The sequence below is a fragment of the Choloepus didactylus genome, chromosome 17 (assembly GCF_015220235.1).
Source record: "Choloepus didactylus isolate mChoDid1 chromosome 17, mChoDid1.pri, whole genome shotgun sequence".
Classification (NCBI taxonomy): domain Eukaryota; kingdom Metazoa; phylum Chordata; class Mammalia; order Pilosa; family Megalonychidae; genus Choloepus; species Choloepus didactylus.
In genome coordinates this window covers 66,974,267-66,984,255 of record NC_051323.1, presented here as the reverse complement: position 1 = coordinate 66,984,255, position 9,989 = coordinate 66,974,267, and the positions used below count along the sequence as shown (strand labels likewise).

Below are 9,989 nucleotides of genomic sequence, written 5' to 3'. Positions count from 1 at the left end.
GCGGGAACGGGGGCGGGGCCTGTAGGGGGCGGGGTCAGGGGCGGGGTCCGGGTCTCTTCCGGCGGAGGACCCGGGGACCTGGTGGGGTTTGCGCTGCTGCTAGCGGAGGCGGGCGCTTCGGGGCCCCCACCTCTCCGGGGCGATTCCTGGCTCAAGAAGGTACCGATAAATGTTGGCTGCGTTATTATTTGGGAAAAGACATTTTAGATTCTAAATAGTTTCCTTAATATAACATCCAGGACTGGTGACTGTAAAAAAGATTTCAGCGCAAATAACTGACACCCCCAGTTTCTCAAAACTGAAGTTAATTTCCAGTCGTATCCTCTTTTTTTTTGCAGAAATGGAAGCATACTGCCCATGAAATTTTGGACATGGTTTTTTAACAATATTACGGGAAAACGTTTCCAGTAATCGTTCATTTACAAAATTTGTGTTCTTGCCACTTTTTGCTTGGCTTGTCCGATGCTGCTGATTTGGCACCGTGGCAGCGCCTGCAGAGCACCTGGGGAGCCTTTAAAATCGCTAACGTCTGGCCCCACCCACTGATTCAGGTATTCACCACGCGACAAAAAACCTCCCCCCAGGCGACTCCAAAGTGCGGGCTGAGTTGAGAACCTCCGGGTGGCGTTTCCCAGATTTGCCCGGCCCCTCCCTCGAGGCGCAGAAGCCCACAGAAAGTTTCTTTTGCTGGCTCGCCTGGTGATTACCACCAAGCAACTTTGGGAAATCCCGTCTCCGTTCAACAGTGTGAGCAGCTCAAGTATGAGGTGGCTGAGAACCTCAATTTTAATTCTTAAGGAAAATTTACAGAAGTGAAATTGCTGGGACAACAAGGTGTGCATATTTTGAAGGCTTCTTAAATCTGCTAAATTGCCTTCTAGAAATATCCTGCCAGTTAAAATCTTAACAGGAAATATAAATTGGTCATGCCCCGAGTCTTCAGAAAATGGTTCAAATTAGTTGAAAGTACTCATTTTATTTTACTTTTTATTATATTAGTATAGTAAACTTGATTGTGTTTGAGCCATCATACCTACAATAAATAGGCTTTACTGTTTTTCCCCCCAAGATGCTTCAAAATATTTGAACGTTAACAGTTAAAAAAAAACAAACTAATTTCTTCCTGTGGGTGCATTTTCAAGATTAAGATGATCCAGAGTTTCCTACATATTCCCTGAAACCAACTTTCAGGCCCTAAACTGCCCTGCCCACCCCTCTGTGTGGTTCTCCTTCACACCCACCTCATCTCTGCCGGCTTTCGGTCATTCATTTAAGAAATGCTGCTGTTTTTAGCAGACAGTGCCAGACAGTGTTGTCAGCATTGCTGAAAGGTGGTAAGCAAAATAGATCAAGCCTCATCCTTGTCGGAAATAAAGCGGTACCTGTAAGGGAATAAACGCTCTCTCCGTTCTGGAGGAGAAAAGAATTTATTTACGATCTTGCAAGATAGGGCGTCCAGCCAAACATATGGAAGGAAGGCTGGCGCGCCAGAGGAAGAGAATGGCGATCTTTAAATCTCCTACTTCTAATTCGCAAGTCCCTCCCCTGTTTCTCCATTGTCTGGGTACTACAGAGGTTACAGCCTATCCGAGAACACTAACTAATTCATCTTTTGAGATTTTAATTTGTACAGCCAATCCTAGAGAGCCAACTAGCTCATTATTGAGATTTTGAACTGATCAGCCTATCCCCCCCAAATTTTTATTTTTTTTGCTGTGAGTTCCCTCCTCTGATATTACCTCATATCTCTTTACATTCCAGTAACTATGGTTACTTTTCCATATAAGGAGCAGGCAGATTCTCTCTTCTCTTTGTCTGGGGCTTGTTTAAACTGGTTTTGCCTCCATTTCCCTTATTCCATGCTGTCTCTGTGTGAAAACGAAACTTATTCCTTTCTTACAATCCTGATATTGCCCAGAGGCACTTGCTCGGTGGCCTCAGATGGCCTCTTATGCAGTGTTGTCATTAACTGCAGTTTAGAACCCACTGGAGAATCAGCTCAATCTGATAATTGGGTTTACCAGGAGTGGAAATAGTGCACTGAAATTTTTAATTCTTTCTCAAATGGATCATAAGTTTCCCTTTCTTTTTAGACTGACTGTACAGAAACCATTTAACCTCATTTTCGTTGTAACTATATTATGCCATAATACAGTAAAGACATCCAGGGCCAATCCAGCATAGAGAACAACTTGCCCTATACAAAATGGCCTCAGGCTGCTATGCTTTGTGGATTTGATACCAAACACAGGTTCTGTGCCCCATGCACATAACAGGTTTCAAAGAGAGAAAGAGTTTATTGATATGCACAAAGCAGGAGATCAGATGGCCTCTCAGCCCAAATATCTGACTCCCTGAATCCAAGCAGTTTAGGACTTTTTACGGAGTCAAACAAGGGGAGATAGAGTTGTTACCATTACAATGACAAGTATAAGCAACTACAATTTACAAATGTGAAGCTGGACTAGAACTAAGCTAGAATAACCATTACAAGAACAAGTCAGTGGGCTTGTTCTGGGCTGACTCAAGTTCTATCTGGGGTTGCCTTTGTGATTATAAGACTCTAAAGTTGTAAAACAGGAACAATTCAATAGTTAGTTCTGAGTTGATGCAAGTTCCTTCCTTAACATCACGGTGTTGCCTTGGTGATTATAAAACTATAAGGGGTTCAAGGTGGGGCCAGTCCTGAGGATTTTACAATTTGCAATTCAGTGGGTTTCAGTAATTTCAGGTATTTCCTTTTGGCTCCTCTACAATATACTAGAGAATAAGAAAAAAAATATCTAAATAATTCGGTAATCAGTCCTGTGTTAGTTCTTAAGTTCTCAGTTACGATTCCTCCCTCGTGTTTGTTCATTCCCCAGTCTTGAGGGATATCTCGGCAAAGACTGCTCTGACTTCTTCAGGCAGAAAAGGGTCGCTGACACTAGGGGCTGGGGAATGGAACTTCTTAGATTGTAATTGTACATATTCCTTAACTTCAGGTTTTGGCTGGAGTATTGATGCTTTTTCAGTAGTTCTGTTACAGCAAGGCTGGGATAAGAGACAGAGACAAGCTTTAAAGACAAGTAATTATTAGTAGTGATACCATTAGTCCTGCTTGTAATAGTGAACAAAACCAAGATCCTGCTCCTGTGGGAAGCCGGATAAATGAATCAAATACACCGAAGGAGAGGGGGCCAGAGTCTATTGCATTAATTTGTCTTTTCATATGTTCTAACACTTTAGTTACAGTACCAGATTCATCAGGTATATACGTACAAAATTCAGTTTTTATTATAGCACGTCCCTCCTAGTGAAGCTGTCAAGAAATCTAGAGCCATCCGGTTTTGTAGTACTGCTTTACGCATTGAAGACATTTCAGTATTTAAAAGAGATATACTGTTGAGGCTATCACTTAAAGCTTGTTCTGTAAAATGTTCACTGTTTCTATCCCAAGTATGACATCCTCTGTGCCTAATGAAGGCAGAAATTGAGCAGCTCGGTGATCACCAGTGAAAACTGATCAGACCCATTGAGCTTTTAATGAAGGTGGATTTGGTCCTGCTGGTAATGTTTTATGAACACTTCCCTGAGTCCAGATAATCCTAAGGTGCACCTGCCTAACCAACCTGGAGGCCACCAGGGCCATAAGTTGGTCTCGCATAACCATTAAGTTCTGTTTGAGGCTTCCCAGCAAACATTAGGACTATTAAACCAGTCTATCCCAAACCAGTCACTTTTCTGAAATACTATGGTTTGGAGACCTTGCTCTGGAGGCAGCCACCCATTTTCCTTGTATTGAAGGGATTGTGTTGCTGGGAGTGGTTTTCTCGTCCTAACAGAGACGGGCTGTCTGGCTTAATCTACCATATCTGGGTGTTGGCCACACTATGCTGTCCCAAAGTTGTAAAAGTCCCTCTTTTTCTCTAATAGTTAAATGTTCAGCCTTGTTGTCTAAACTGCCTGCATGTTGGATGGCTCTATTATTATACTGTACAAAAAAGAAATTCAATGTCCTGGGGTTTCCAAATTAATCGCCATTTCTTTGGATCTGCATTAATTATGTCTGTGGAATTTAGGGTCCCTTTTTCTGCTCATATTTTCAAAAATTAATTTTCTTAGTTCTTTCCATTCAGTTCCCTGGAAGGGTGATATCCACCAGGGTAACACAGAAACCCTAGATATAGGTAATTGGCCACATACCCAGCAATCTGATTGATTCATAGAATTTGCGTAGGAGTATGCCCATTGTAAAAAGATATGAGTGTTTAATAATGTCAGTTCCTTGGGCTATCCTATAGCAGGGATACAAAACAAGGATAAGCCAGAAATACGTGTTGGGGGGTCTAATTATTTTATACAAAAATTTATCTATTTGGCTACAAGTGAAGGTGTTCCACCCTTTAGGCAATACACGTCTATAAAGTTTTATACGTACTTCACAGTTCTCAACAAAAATGAATACTCTAGTATTTATCATCTCTTATCTGTTTTTCTGAAGATATATTTTAAATCTTTTGAAGGTTCACACTAATATCAATATCTTCTGTTGAAAGTTCGTCAGCTTCCTCTCCTACAAAGTTTTCAGCCGTTTGATTTTTGATGTTTGTCCTGTGAAGGCATCTAGCAGAGAAAGACAGGTTAGGGGGTGCTATTTTTGTTCTACTGTAGTGTATCCATGGTTTCACTCCCATCAGTTTGGCAGAGGAGTGAGTGGTTAATAAAATTTCATAGGGACCTTCCCACTTTGGTTGCAACTGGTCTATTGGATGCTGATTTTTTCATTTCTTTAAAAGAACTTGGTCTCTGGGCTTAAAGTAAGGGAACATCTGTAAGAAAAGAGAGCTGCCTTGAGGCATAGCAGTGAATTGTGTCTAATCTGGCCCCTAGTGAACTGAACACAGTTCTTAGTTTCAGTTCTTGAGCTTGTTCAGTCCAGGTGTACCTACCACCTTATTTCAGGAATCGTCGCCCATATACCACTTCAACTGGGCTCACGAGGAGCCTTCTTCGAGTGCTGCTCTTACCTGCGTCAAAGCCGCTGCCACCGAGAGTACGTTGTCCCGTGAGGGATTAGTCTCTTGGCAGAGTTGAGCTACCATGTTCTTTGGGGTATGATTCATCTTCTCCATTTCCCCGGTAGATTGTGGTCTCCAAGATGCATGTAATTTCCAATGTATGTTTAGCGCCCCTGACAGTTCCTGTGAAATCTTTGCTGTAAAAGCCCCCTCCCCCATTATCACTTTGTATTGAAAATGAGGGTCCAAACCATGGGGTTATTTCCTTTGGGAGCCCTTTAGCTACTTCTGAGGCTCGCTGTGCCCTGCCTGGAAAGGCTGCTTCCCATCCTGTGAACGTGTCTGCAAAAACAAGAAGATATTTACAATTTCCACATGCTTTTGGCATATCAGAAAAATCTATTTGCCAGTCCTCACCTGGTGACTTGCTTGAACTCCTTTTACAAGAGGTGGAGGTCTGGGTTTTGGATTGTTTTTAGCACAGGTTAAACAGTTTTGGTTATTTTCTGAATGGTTCTTTGAAGCTTAGGTCCTATAATACAATTTTTCAGCCACTGATATGTGGTATCTCTTCCATGGTAAGTGCTTTGATATAAATAGGTAAGAACTCTTTCCATTAAGTGTTTAGGAATAAGAATTACTCCATCTTTATTATAAGTCCATCCTTCCTTAGTTCCTTTGTATGGAATGTTCGATTGAGAACTAAAATCTGTTTCTTTTAACTCAAAGCCCCACTCTTTCTCTCAACAAATCATGGGCTGAATACTGAGGAGAAAAATTCTTTAGTCTTAAATCTGGTATCTGAGAAAGTACTAATGACAAGGATGGCGGTTTTAATTTGGCCACTGCTCTTGCTTTTGGAGCTGCTATTCGACTGCCTTTAATAGAGTCTATTTCTCCTTTCTGATGACTGTGGCAATTATTATGGCAACCTCTTTAGGCAACATCACTGCTTCTAATAAGGCTAAGATTATGTCTGCATGTTCAATTTCTTTTTTACCAGATGTTTAAAATTCCCTTTCTTTCCAAGAGCATGAACTATATTAAAAGCAAACCTAGAGTCTGTAAATGTTTATTTGCTGTCCCTTTCCCTGATGTAAACCTCTGGTGAGTGCAATAAGTTCTGTCCATTGTGCAGACATACCTGGCCCCACTCTCCAAGACTGTTTATAGAGTTACCGGTGCATAACTGGCTTTTCCAAGTGTCCATCCCAATGTCTGGACATCCTAGATGTTGGCCAACTAGATCAGGATGGCTGGATAGACTTTATCAGTTACTTATATACCGTCATGCACAGGTTCCCCTTCTCCATGTGGGAGCAAGGTAGCTGGGTTTGAACTAGAAGAAGGTTTTACAGTGATAAGATTATCTAGTAGAATAGCTTGACATTTGCCTAACCGTCCAGTGGTGAGCCAATACCCACCTTTCTGTTCCAACAGTGGCAGCACACAGTGCGACAAACGCACACCAGCTTGTCCTAGGGTGAATTTTGCAGCTTGTTTGAGAATGTCGCAGGTGGCTGCTACAGCCCTTAGGCATACTGGCCATCCTGGGTGGCGGAAAGCTGAGGGCCTTTCCTTTGGTCCTGGTCTCACTCGTTTATCTTTTGTAAGTTTATAGCTTTAGGGACCCCGTTCCGCAGACCCGCAGCAGTACCTCTCCGTAGTGCTCTAATTTAGCCGGGTCACTGCAGCATTTGGACTCCATTCAGGGCCCCTTTCCGGTGCTGCTAAACTTGCTCCCGCATACACTGCGTTGCCAGAATTTCTTCCTTGTTTCTCGTCTGCTTCCTGCTTTGCCTTTTCGATTATCATTCTCTGTTCTTCTCTTGATATCAGGCATTTAACAAGGCCTGAGTGTTGGCCCAATTTGGGTTATGGGTGCAGATCACGAAGCAACTAAGCTTTCCATTTTCTGTGGGTCCTCCCAATAGAGGGGGGTATTATTTTTCCAATTACACGAATCCGACGTGGAGAATGGGGTGTGCACATATGCGAATCCCCCAGGCCTCCCTGTCGTCCGCTCCTGTAGGCGCTTGTTGGAGGGCGGTTTAGCCGGTGGCAGTGCTGCGGTTTTAGAGAGCAGCCCTGGCCGAATTGAGTGCCCTGGCGGGCTGGGGAAGCAGAGGCCGTTTCTATCTCGGGGTCTTTTACCTCCAGTAAAGGGGGACACGAGGAGGAGCAGAAGGAGCTAGGGGAGCTTCCTCCTTTCCCGATCCATTGGCCCCCCGGTCACAGGGAGCAGGTGAAGCAGATAAGATGCTAGTGAAGCTTCTACTGGATCCTCCAGGTTTGAATCAGGGAGGACATTTTTCTTTCCTTCGCTAATCTTTACGGGTAAAAGTTTACATTTTCTCATCAACGATTGCTGAGAGAGGCAAAGGATTGCGCATATGTCATTCCATCTCTTTTCTGCTCTCTCTTGCAGAACAACTCTGACTTTAATACGGCATTCTTTTCTACAGAGCCATTCTCAGGCCATTTTTCTCCTGATTCTAAGTCATATTCAGGCCAGACTGTGTTACAGAAATGAACTGTTTTTTTCCATAGGCTCTTAACTAAAATCTTTCCAATTTTTCAAAATATAGACACCAAAGGGCCAGATTCAGCAATGCTATTAGAATCAGAATTTTCCATTTTAAAGAATTCAGTAATCAGTAACACCTGAGCAATAGCGCGGCAGTAACAGTAACCCACCAACTAACAATTTAAACAGACAATTACCATGTATTTAAGTAACACAGCAATTAATAGTTAAACAGACACTAAACATTTACTAGAAGTAACACACTAATTAACAGTTACACAGATGTTAAATACTTCATTTCATTAAATACCAATTAATTGCCAGACTACTTATTTTACAATATATTTCTGGAGTACACTAAACAGACTCAGGTCAGAGTCTTGAACCCTGTATAGAATGGTACCCAGAAAAAGAAAGGTGTAGAGATCAGAGCAAGGGTCATCATTCTGGAAGTGGGACCCAGGGCCTCAAACCCAGGTCCAGGGACGCGAGCCCCACGCGGACTTCCCACCCTCTTCCCCAGGCAGATGTCCTGACCTGAACTGGGAACTGTTTCTCCCCTTGAAGCTTTAAAGCCGGGGAGCCTGGAGTGCCAGCAGGGCAGAAGAAAAACCCTGGGCCTCTAGAGTAGGAGTCTAGCAGCCACAAAAGGCTCAAACAGTGTGCTTACCTGTCCTGCCGGGCTCCAGAATTTCAGGCAGTCAGGCTCCTTGTTCTTTATGGACACCATGTCCTACCAGAGTCGCCAAATTGATGCCGAGCAAAACCGTGGGGTTCTTTGCCCGATGCACTCAAATGACCAATTCCTGAGTGGGCTTTCAAAGAGAGAGTTTATTGCTACATGCAAAGCAGGAAATCAGATGGCCTAACAGCTTAAAAATCTCTCCCTGAGTCTAAGGACTTGAAGGTTTTTGTGGATTCAAACAAGAGGAGATGGAGTTGTCACCATTAACAATAGCAAGTGTAAGCAGCTACAGTTTACAAATGTAAAAGAGTAGAGCTTCCAGAACAAAGCTAACTATTACCAGAACAAGTCAGTGGTTAGTTCTGAGCTGACTTGAGTTCCTTCATTAACATTAGGGGGTTTCCTTTGTAATTATGAGACTACAACAGGGGGGCAATTGCAAGGTTTTTATAATTTGCAGTTTGGTGGGTTTCAGTAATTTCAGGTATTTCCTTTTGGCTCTTCTGCACTGTACTAGAAAGTAAGAAAAGGGCATCTGTATAATGATTCAGTCATCATAATTATTTGTTAAAGCTTAATTTGTCAGTTACAAGATTTCTAGAATTTCTGTAGCCTTCTTCCGTTTATTTAGTTCCAAGGATATTTTACCCTGCAGCCATGTTTGTGGATTTAGAGCAGGGGTCTCAGGGCCTCAGGATAGTGGGTGTGTCGATCAGATCAGTGTATCAGATACTCTGAGCCGTTTTTGTGTTTTCTTTCATTTTCTAGTTTATTTATTCAGTTGCAACTCTCTTTCTAGCACATATTCATTTATATTATGGGATAAATTCCACCACTTTGAAAACTTTCTTGTTCAAAAGGAGACAGTCCCTTTGTCAGTTTTCCTAATGATCATGTAACCACTCCCTTCTGCTCCAGCCACACTGACCCCCTTGTTGCTAGAACATTCTGGGCACACTCCCCTCTCCGCTCTGCTGCTTTCTCTGCCAGGAGGCTCACTCTTTCATCTTCTCCATGAACCCTTCCCTGAACACCCTATTTTATACGATGACAGCCCAGCAAACACTTTTTCTCTGCCCTGTGTTTTTATTCTCCGCAGTGCATATTACCATCTAACATAGTCTTTATTTAACTTCTTTATTTCCATTATTGTCTGACCCATCCCCCACCCCACTAGAACGTCGAGCCACATTACAAATCTCCTTCTGGGGGTACCCCTTTCAGAGTCGCTGCGATACTTGGTATCCACCATTAGGTGGCCTATTGGGAAGTTGAGTCATTAATGACAAGGTTTCATTGCTGGCGAACGTGGGCTCAAATGGGAGGGAAGTGGGCTGGCCTCGAGGCATCTCAAAATGGATTATTCCCCACCCTCTAGTCGTGGTTCTTGAAATCTCTCCACACGTTCGAGTCCATTTTTATAGGCGACACGCACAGCATCTCCCCTTGGTTCCTTCCCCCTCCCCGCCCCACTCAGCCTGCCTTCGAGGTTCTCATGCAGCCCGACAGGCTGCCAGCCCACGACGGTGGGTCCTGCCTGGCTCCCCTACGCCTGGCCCCAGGCACAGCAGAGGGCCAATCGACGGCTTTGTTACGTGAATGAATGAATGAATCAGTGAGTGAGTGACAGTGCATTTACTTAGCTTTCTTAATTAGATTCCAACCCTGAGAAAACACCTTGCTTTGGGGGGAGCTTCTGACCTTGTCTATTGTATTTGTACTCCAGAGGGTAACCCTGTCACCTAATTCTAAGGGAACCTCCATGTACGGACTATGA

General features: G+C 43.3%; 1 long non-coding RNA gene across 1 annotated transcript in view; it reads left to right on the top strand.

Annotated features, from left to right (window-relative positions):
• The first annotated feature begins 64 nt into the window (after nucleotides 1-64).
• Nucleotides 65-9,989, top strand: part of LOC119512868 — a 45,693-nt gene continuing 35,768 nt past the window's right edge. The window contains exons 1-2 of the long non-coding RNA XR_005212457.1: nucleotides 65-159; nucleotides 339-551. This is a non-coding gene — a long non-coding RNA (uncharacterized LOC119512868). The remainder of the gene's footprint in view (nucleotides 160-338; nucleotides 552-9,989) is intronic.